We start from the raw sequence: 10,358 nt of genomic DNA, 5'->3' as shown, positions 1-10,358 counted from the left end.
GTTTATTTTTGTAAGTGATGTTTGTTATTTGTTCGTTATGTTAATTGATTATTATTATTATGCAATCATTGAACTTTTAATCTATTAAGATTTGTTAGAATTAAGTAAATCTGTCAATATTCCTAGATTGTAGAGCTTGCTAGATTACTTGTTAGTATTCATAGAATATTCAACTTCCTAGGTTAGTGTTAATCAATTAAGCATTCAATGTATTTTTTATATGTTGATCTAACATCGGAATTATTTTGCAGGTTACTGTTCCGTCAATGGCCTCTATTTATAATGAGTATGTTTTGAAGAGCCAATATGATACAAGTTTATATCTGCAGGTGAAGTATGCCGAATTGGAAAAAGAATCATAAATTGACCACATTTTTTTAAAGACCTAAAAATGCTTTAATGAGTTCAAAATTGTGTTTCTGTAAGGAATTTGAATTATCATCTCCTTCTAACGTTGGACAGTCTACTATGTTAATTTGTTCTAGTTAGGCCTTTTCATGTATTTTGGTCAACACTTTATTACTGTCCAGTTTGTGCGCACGAGCATGCCCATGTGTGAAGACAAACTTGCTTACACTGTATTAGAAATTGGAATTTATTGCAGTTTATATTAGAAATATAATCTTGGTCTCTATGTCTTCAAAAAATAACTAACATGATTTAATTGTAATGGGTGGTACTTAAGAGACAGAAACTAATAGGGATGCTGGACGACTGAAACTAACAAGAAGATTCATCTAGATATCCTGGAAGACAATAATGAAGTAAAATAAAATAAATGGGTAGTTTCAAGAACTGCACTTTAGTGGTGCCACCCTGCTAGGACACTTTTAACTGCTTTATTATTAATATTACATATGCTAATTCTCAATTTCTTGGTTTGCAGAACTTATTCTTGTATGGTATGGAGCTATGTTCAATTTTCTTGGCATACTCGTGAATGCTATTGTCAAAGGTAAGAAAATGAATCTCTTATAAGCTGAAATCTCGTATTCACTTTTAATCCATTTGAAATTGAGCCAAATAAAAATTCTAGTGAGCAAACATAAATTCAGATGGCGCTTAGGATTTGTGTCACAGACTAAAAATACAGAATGACCCACATGATGAAGTTCCATCATGTGGTCGTCTGAGGGTTAGACATATGCAAATTTACCCCATTCTCTGAGGGTTATACGATAGAAATCTTATCATTACACCAGGACTCGCCCTCTGTGTTTTAGAATACTGCAAGAGAAAATATGGCATATACTCCATTTCCATTTTCTGATGCTTATATGTAATAATGCTATTTCAAATGTTCCAAGTCCTAGCAGCTTTGATATCCTAGAAGGCCATTCATAAGCCACTATGTTATTGATTGCAAACAATGCTGCCTAAAGGATATTATCATCTTTCTTCTTCAAATATGCAGGTCAATAATTCAGACTTACATTTTTATTTTTTTCCATTGCATTTCCTTCTATTTTGTTGATGTCATGGTATTTATCTCTTCACTCAATAACCTATTTAATATGTTGCAGATACAATTTTGAAGATGAGATTGGTGATCATGATGCTGGTGATTTTGATGATGAGATTGATGATAATGATGGTCGTGATCATAATGATGAAGAGTTAGATGGATAGTGATAAGTTAATCCGAAGAACCAATATTTTGCAATTTGTTATGACTTAATATATTTTATTAAAATTAAAATTGTATCTGTATTATTTTGAATACTTACAAATATTATTTAAATATATTATATTCTTTAGTTATATGCGGTGATATGATTAATGCTTTTAAATTATTTTGGTGTATGAACTTTTTAGATATTGAAATCAAATTAAAAAATTATTTTTATTGTTCTTTTAGACAATAAAGTAATGAATATAAAAGAAAAAAAAATAGTAACATTTTGAGACATAATTGGTGATCAAATATTTAATAAAAATAACAATTTATGTCACAAATTTCGTCTCTAAATCAGTCACGAATGACATAGTAAATTAATTCAAAGTGGTTGCTAAATCAGTCACTAATTAAGCCTAAAAATCGGTCACAAAATCAGTCACAAAATTCAGTCACAAAATCGGTCACAAAATTCGGTCACTAAATCGGTCACTATTGAATTTAAATTGGCAGTTATTGGATTTAGTGACCGATTTTCTTCATTTAGTGACCGAAAAATTGGTCTCTAAAAACGGTTTTTCTAGTAGTGATGGTAGTAACAAAACTGACACATAATTTCTCTCTTCTTATTCAATGTTTAGTTTCCAAGTATTTTTTTGGGGAAAACTAACACACAATCTAATTGTGGTTTTGAACTAACAATTCAAGATATCAAAAATGAAATGTTACCATTTTTTTTTTTTCCCAGCTACACTTAAAAGAGCATCGTATGTCGTCTCTGCTTCTATTTGTTTTTCCATTGCGTTAACTTACCTTATATTTCCATTATAAAAAACTTACCTTATATTTGTTGACGTTAAGGAACTTTAAATGAAAAAAAAATTAGGTTTTGTTTTGTATAACAAAAATTGCATCTTCCCTTTTGAATATAAACAATATAAATAATTCAAGATTATTAGAAATGGAAGGTAATCTCATTTATTTATTCAGTGTTTGATATTAATTAATCTTAATTTAATTAATATTATTTCTAATAATTGATTATTGTCAATCCATAATTGATTGATTAAATAATTAATCTTGTAAATAAGTGGTACTCAATTAGAAGACTTTGGAGATATAGTTACTTACAAATAATCTGTTTTGAGGAGTTATTTTCAGTTAATTAGTTGTAACAATTTTTTTATTGCTCCTAATTGTAACCGACTAGTATATAAGCCAAAGTAAGCAATGTTGATTGAAGAGCAATGAGGAAAAGTTGCAGTTTCCATATTGTGCAGAAAACTGGCAGTATAAGTGTACAAACATTGTAATCATTCCATCTTATATTAGTGATAATTCAAAGTCGGATCCAATTTCCAAGACGTAAGAGTTTGACTCTAAACTGGGTTAACAATTGTGTATGTTTATTTTGACGTTGCAATCTTTAATAATGTTTAACATAAAACAAACAACGTTCCTCATTTTACAAACCGATCAATCTCCGTCTTACAGAAACCAAGAACGTTCTTGGTTTAGTAACTGATTGATCTCCATTTTTAACAACAAATAACAATATCAAACTTTAACGACCATAATCAATTATAAAAAGAATATGATTTTAATAATAGAATTTCAATTACAGCCAAAACACTTGTCATCCAAGAGAAATAAGCTTTAACACTGCTACATTGAATCTGATAAGAAAAACAAATTATACATATCAAAGACTTATATTTTATATAAGAATGATGACTTTAGAATGAACCAAACATTTAAAAATGCTAAAATAAATTTTCACTAATACAAAATACAACAAACTTTAAGCAAATCGTACGACATGAGTTATAGTGTTGCGGTTCTGCCAATGAGTTTTTTAATTTCATAAATATCATAGAATATCAATGTAGGTTTACGAATAAATATCATAGAATATCAACGTAGGTCTAAGAATATTATGTCTATAAGTACATTCATAGCACAATATCATTCCCGATAGGGGTATTGATATTATACTTGTACTTATATAATATAATTGCATGCCGAAGAATTATTTTGGCATTAAAAGAATTTAAATATATCTTAGTTTGATTGGATGAAACTTAATTTCAATGTATCGTAGAATATGTCATAGTATGCACAAAAGAATATGAAAATATAATTAAGAATATAATTTTCAAGTATTTATAATTTGTGTACACATGCATTTCCACATATCCGATATATATAAATGATATTTGAATGTTCATTATAGTCTAGTAATTTCAAAAATACTCTAATGATATAATATACACTATTACTTATTCGACATATATAATTGTAGTACCCCAATTTTATCCAACAATTTAAAATATTTCAAAAGAATAATATGGTATAATAATGTCTTTAGTTTTATATATTTGCAATCACATTTTGTTGTACTAATTTTTTTATCAAAATTAAACTCATAAATACATTCCAATAATTAAGCTCACATTCTCATTGATGTTTTAACAAAGTGTCCAATTTACATCATAAAAATATTAAAAAAATAAATAAAAAGTAACAATAACTAACAAACAAATAAAAATGTTATTGATAGAAATTGTACAAGCTACTATTTTCCACATTTTCAGCTTCCATATTTCCCTCCTTTTGAATCTTCACGAACTTTGCACTCCATCAAAAAGTAGAAGTCTCATATTCACCAAATTTGCACTCCACCAAAAAGTAGAAGTCTCATCTTCACTCCACAATTTATGCAAAACAATAAATAAATAAAAAAACCATAACTCAATTTATCTCATGGACGCAAAGATTCATCCTTGTAGCCTATAAATTGAGAACCAAAATTTGGTTTGAGGGTTTTGATTTATCCTAAAAAATTAGAATAGAGAATATACAGTTCTTCTTTGCTTCTAAGATCAACAAAGAAAACCACCATCTTCTTAAAATGTTGAGAGTTAGAGAGAGCATGAGCCACACATCACCACCTTCATCATCCTTTACAAATCCCATAGGAAACCATTATCAAATCGACCTCCGCAAACCACCACCACGGCATTACCGTCAGAGCATCCACACGGCCACCTCCGTCAACTTTGACTTCCGGCGAACCACCACCACGAGCGATACCACTAGAGCGTCCACTCATCAACCAGCACCGTCAACTTCAACCCTCAATGAACCACCACCGCAGGAAACTCCCGTTTCGTGGTTGTTTTTTCTGTGTTAGTTCTCTTTCACTCTCTCTTTATTAACAATGAAACTTATTTCTCTCTCTTTTGGTTTGTTTACTTTTTTTAAAAAAAAAAATTCACAATTAATAAATATTAGGTGAATTAGATGTGACATATTTTTAATCTTTGAGTTGTTAAGGCACAAGTTGTATCACTTGGTGGCTTTAAAATCAATTTTAAAACCAAAAATAATAAAAGATATTCTTATACGGATTAATTGGATGAGACATCTTTTTACTCATTAAGTTTTTGAGACACGAGTTGTACAACTTGATTGTCTTAAAACTCATTTTTTTTTTCTGAAATAATTATTCAAATCAAACAAACTCTTTTGTTCTTTTTTTTTTTTCCGGTCAAAACAACTCATTTTTTATCAACAACAATACACAATTTCTTTAAAAGCAATCAACACATCCACATTTTCTACCAAAGAACTAAGTAACTTTGATTTATCCATCACACCAGGAGATACGTAGGAGCAAGATCACACTTTTGTCAAGCACCTTCCCTAAGCATAGTCGACTCCCAAACTCAAAATTTGGTTTTAAAGACCATTTTTTTTAAACGGTTTTCCCATATTTTAAAATAAACTTTGGCGGCAACTCCATTTAATTCAAGAAATGCTCAAAATTTTAGGCAGCGACAGCTGGCGACTCAACTCCACTAAGGACCCTTAGAGTGTCAAACCTAACATAATTAACTGTGCAAATTTTTTTAACATCTATATTTATTTCTCTTTCACATTTTTTTTACTTTGATGTGTTTGTTGTTTATTAGTTATTTTCTTGTGTACATTATATTTTATATATATATATATATATATATATATATATTTATTTGAGTACTTTCCATCCTTTTATTGGATTATGCTTCTCTCCACATACTACACTAACACTTTTGCACACACATGAGTGAGACATTAATATATGGTTTGAGTAAAACTTAAGATTCTTCTGAAGTTGTGTAGTGTTAGCTTTCTGGATGTACATCCTGTTTGGTTAGCATGAAGACTTCACCTAGAGTTTCATTTCTTTTGCGAATTATTTTCACTTCTAATAGTTTGCCTATTGTTGTTGACAATATTCCAAAATGGAATCCATGGCTCTAGGAACCATATTCAAAGTCATAGAGTCACCTTGGGAGAAGGTCATTAACTATAAAGCTCACGGATCTTTTAAATGTTAGCAAAACCTATGTAGGTCATAATGGGAGCATTTTTCTTTTCCATATTCAAATCAACATTATCCTTTGTTTAAAAAACTAGTATTTTTTTTTTTTTGTAAAACAAAAACATTCTTCTTTATAGGGTTTCAATTTTATCTTCCTAGTGGGACGAAATAAAAACCTCATTTTTCTTCAACTCTCATTTTTTTTCTTCACATTGTGTATATATCTTCCCTTATCAATTTTTCACATTTCATAAAAATAAAAAAGGGAAAAATGAAGTGGTCATGATCAAGAGATAATTTGTTACATTTTCAATAGTATTAATGTGTGTCTTACTTGTCATTTTACATCAAAACAAATGTGACTTCAAATCATTCATCATATATTAGCATCATGTAAAAAACATTTGATGTGTGTTATGTCACATTCTTGTATTTGTCACAAGAAAATTCACTCTTAAAAAGAGTCCAAACCAAATGCATATTTAAGTAATGATATTTTGTTTCCAAAAAAAAATAGTCTCAACAGAGATCTAACATTCATATTTGCATATAGTCTATTGTGTCAATATACTATTATGACATTCTTATGCATGTACAAAAGTTTCAAAAAATTATTGTGGGCCAAATTTTAATTCTTCGATTTTATTTGTGAAATACAAATTTACTGATAAATTATCCGTAAAATTAATTATCATTTTCATCCATGCATCACATTTCAAAATAAAAAATAAAGAAATCATCTTCATATGTGCAAAAATGCATAATTTTTAATTTCATATTGAACAAATTGATCATTTCACATAATACATTCAAAATTAGTCTCACATGAAGATTTAAGTGACATTAGCATAAAGTTCACATTGCATATGTCATTACACCATCATATAATTCTAACAATCCTTATAGTACATGAAAAGCTCATTGTAAATAGCCAAAATTCAAAAAAAAATTAGCACACATTGCTTATTAAAAGTTGAAGAAAAATCAATGGTCCATCATTTTGGTGGCTAAATCTATATTTCACGTTGCATTTGCAAATGCATACAAAAAATAATGTAGTTTGTATCTGTTCACTTCCCTTTTTATTCACTTAGCATGTTAACATATTATTTTCATTTTCATTTAAATTTGAAATAATGTTAATCATCTTAAAAAAAGTTAAATATTTAAACAACTAGTCTCATATTTATAAAATATTGCTACACATTTGCATCATTATATTTTCATTCATGCAGTCATTTTCTTTCTATCTAAGGAGGGGCAAAAAATAAAAAATTAAGAATAATGTTGCATTCATGTAAAGTTTTTTTTCACAAGTGGCGTGTGTTCTTGAAATGATGCTTATTTGCAACAACAAAAATGTTAAATTGGTCACTGTTCTTTGAAAAATAAGATTTGCTAAATCACAAATGAACTTAAAATCAATTTAGACTCTTGAGAACACACCTAATAGTCTTTTGTTGACAAAAAACATCTAAATATAATGGTCAAATTTGTTAACTTATGTGATTGACATAATTTAAAAAAAAAAATCAAGTAAAAAAACTAATGTTACATTTCTTTAAACCATTCATTTAATGAACATGTGTGACACCTTAAACCCCAAAATAACATATATAATAATTTAAATTATATTTCTATAAAATTTGCAACAGATAAATAAAAATATGTTTCCAAGAAAATAAAAACTTTTATTTTTAACTTAGGATATCACGTTTCTCAAAAATTAAAAGGAACATTTTAAACTTATTTTAAACTTATTTTCATTGGCACCCCAAAGCCAAATATCCATTGGCATCCACAACATGTACCCTTTACAATCCAATGCCTAAGATCTACAAGGCACCTCTAACCATGAAGCCCAATATTTCATTGGCAAACGAAAAGCCCAATTTTCATTAGCACCTAAAATGAAAAGTCCAATCATAATTGGCACCTCAACCAAAGCCCAATGTTCCATTAGTAACGTAAAGGCCCAATATTTATTGGCAACATATAAGCCCACGTCCATTGACATCCCAAATGTCCAATAATCATTAACACCCCAACCAAAAGTCCAACATCAATTGGCAACCAAAAACTCAATATTCATTAACACCGAAATCTCAATTTTCATTATCCATGGACACCCAACAACAAGGATCTAAAAAACACCGCATAAGCCCAATATTTTTTAGCATCCAAAAGCCCAATGTCATTTGCCAATCCAAAGACAAACTTTTATTGGCACTACAAAAATCTAAGATTCACCAGTAAACCAAAAATTCCAATACCTATTGGCATCCATATCTCATTACCTACTAGGTAATGATCATTTACATGTTTATCGATATACGCATCCGTAACCAATCCAAAGATGACCATTTACATTTTTGTCTATCTACGCATCAATAATCAATCTGAAGACGATCATTTACCTTCTTGTCGATCTATGCATCGGTAACCAATTTAAAGACGATCATCTATATTTTTGTCGATCTATGCACCAGTAACCAATCTGGAGACGATCATTTATATTTTTGTCGATCTACGCATTGGTACCCAAACTGAAGGCGGTCATTTACCTTCTTGTCGATCTACGCATCAGTAACCAATATGAAGATGATCATTTACATTTTTGTCGATCTACGTATCGGTAACCAATCTGAAGACGATCATTTACCTTCTCGACGATATACGCATTGGTAATCAATCTGAAGACGATCATATACATTTTTGTTGAGCTACGCACAAGTAACCAATCTGGAGACTATCATTTTACATTTTTGTCGATCTACGCATTGGTAAACAATCCAAAGATGATAATTTACCCTATCACATATCTACACATCGTTAATCAATCAGAAGACAAACATCTACATTTTTGTCGATATATGCACCAATAACCAATCTGGAGACGGTCATTTATATTTTTCTTGATCTGTCATCAGTAACCAACCCGATACGAACATTTTCATTCCTATTGATCTATGCACCAACAATAAATCTGAAGACGATAAATTTCATTCATAATTCGATAACCATTTTGAAAACGATAATTTTAATTTCTATTGATCTACGCACCAATAATAAATTTGAAGACAATAATTTTCATTCATAATTCGGTGATCAAAACGCTTTCGCATTAGCAATTTATCAGTTTTCACATTATACTTGCTTTTGCATTATTCTCATAGCTTTTAATTTTCTTGCACCTACATTGTATTTGTTTTCTCATTTTACAACTTTCACATTCACAATTTGACGGACAAAATTTGGATCCTTAAATTTACTTATATTTTACAACGATAATATGAAAACATCGTAATTCATATTTTGAGGTAAAATATAATTAAATGGGGGCAGCTTAATACCCCAATTTTGTCCGACAATTTAAAAAATTTCAAAAGAATAATGTGTCATAATAATGTCTTTAAATTTATATATTTACGACCACATTTTGTTGTACTAATTTTTTTTCAAAATTAAACTCATAAATCTATTCGAATAATTGAACTCACAATCTCATTGATGTTTTAACAAAGTATCCAATTTACATCATAAAAATATAAAAAAAATAACTAAAAAGTAACAATAACTAACAAACAAATAAAAATAATGTTTTTGGTAGAAATAATACAAGCTACCATCTTCCACATTTTAAGCTTCCATGTTTCCCTCCTTTGGAATCTTCACCAACTTTGCACTCCAACAAACTTTGCACTCCATCAAAAAGTAGAAGTCCCATCTTCACCAAATTTGCACTCCCCCAAAAAGTAGAAGTCTCATCTTCACTCCATAATTTATACAAAACAATAGAAAAACCGAAACTCAATTTATCTCATGGACGCAACAATTCATCCTTGTAGCCTATAATTTGATAACCAAAATTTGGTTTAAGGGTTTTGATTTTTCCTAAAAAATTAGAATAGAGAAAATAGAGTTCTTCTTTGCTCCTTAGGTCAACAAAGAAAACCACCATCTTCTTAGAATATAGAGAGTTAGAGAGAGCATGAGCCACATATCGCCACTTTCATTATCCTTTGCAAATCACATAGGAAACCGTTATCCAATCGACCTCCGCAAACCACCACCACGAGAATTACCGTTAGAGCGTCCACACGACCACCTCCGTCAACTTTGACGTCCGGCGAACCACCACGACAAGCGCTACCGCTAGAGCGTCCACTCAGCCAACACCGTCAACTTCGACCCTTGGCGAACCACCACCGCGGGCAACTCCCCTTTCGTGGTTGTTTTTGTGTGTGTTAGTTCTCTCTCACTCTCTCTCTATGAACAATGAAAATTATTTCTCTCTCTTTGTGTTTGATTACTTTTAAAAAAAAAACATTCACAATAAATAAATATTAGTTAATTAGATGTGACATCTTTTTTATC

The sequence above is a fragment of the Cicer arietinum genome, chromosome 5 (genome assembly GCF_000331145.2).
Source record: "Cicer arietinum cultivar CDC Frontier isolate Library 1 chromosome 5, Cicar.CDCFrontier_v2.0, whole genome shotgun sequence".
Lineage (NCBI taxonomy): Eukaryota > Viridiplantae > Streptophyta > Magnoliopsida > Fabales > Fabaceae > Cicer > Cicer arietinum.
The sequence above is the reverse complement of the archived record's forward strand: the minus strand, read 5'-3'. Positions refer to the sequence as shown.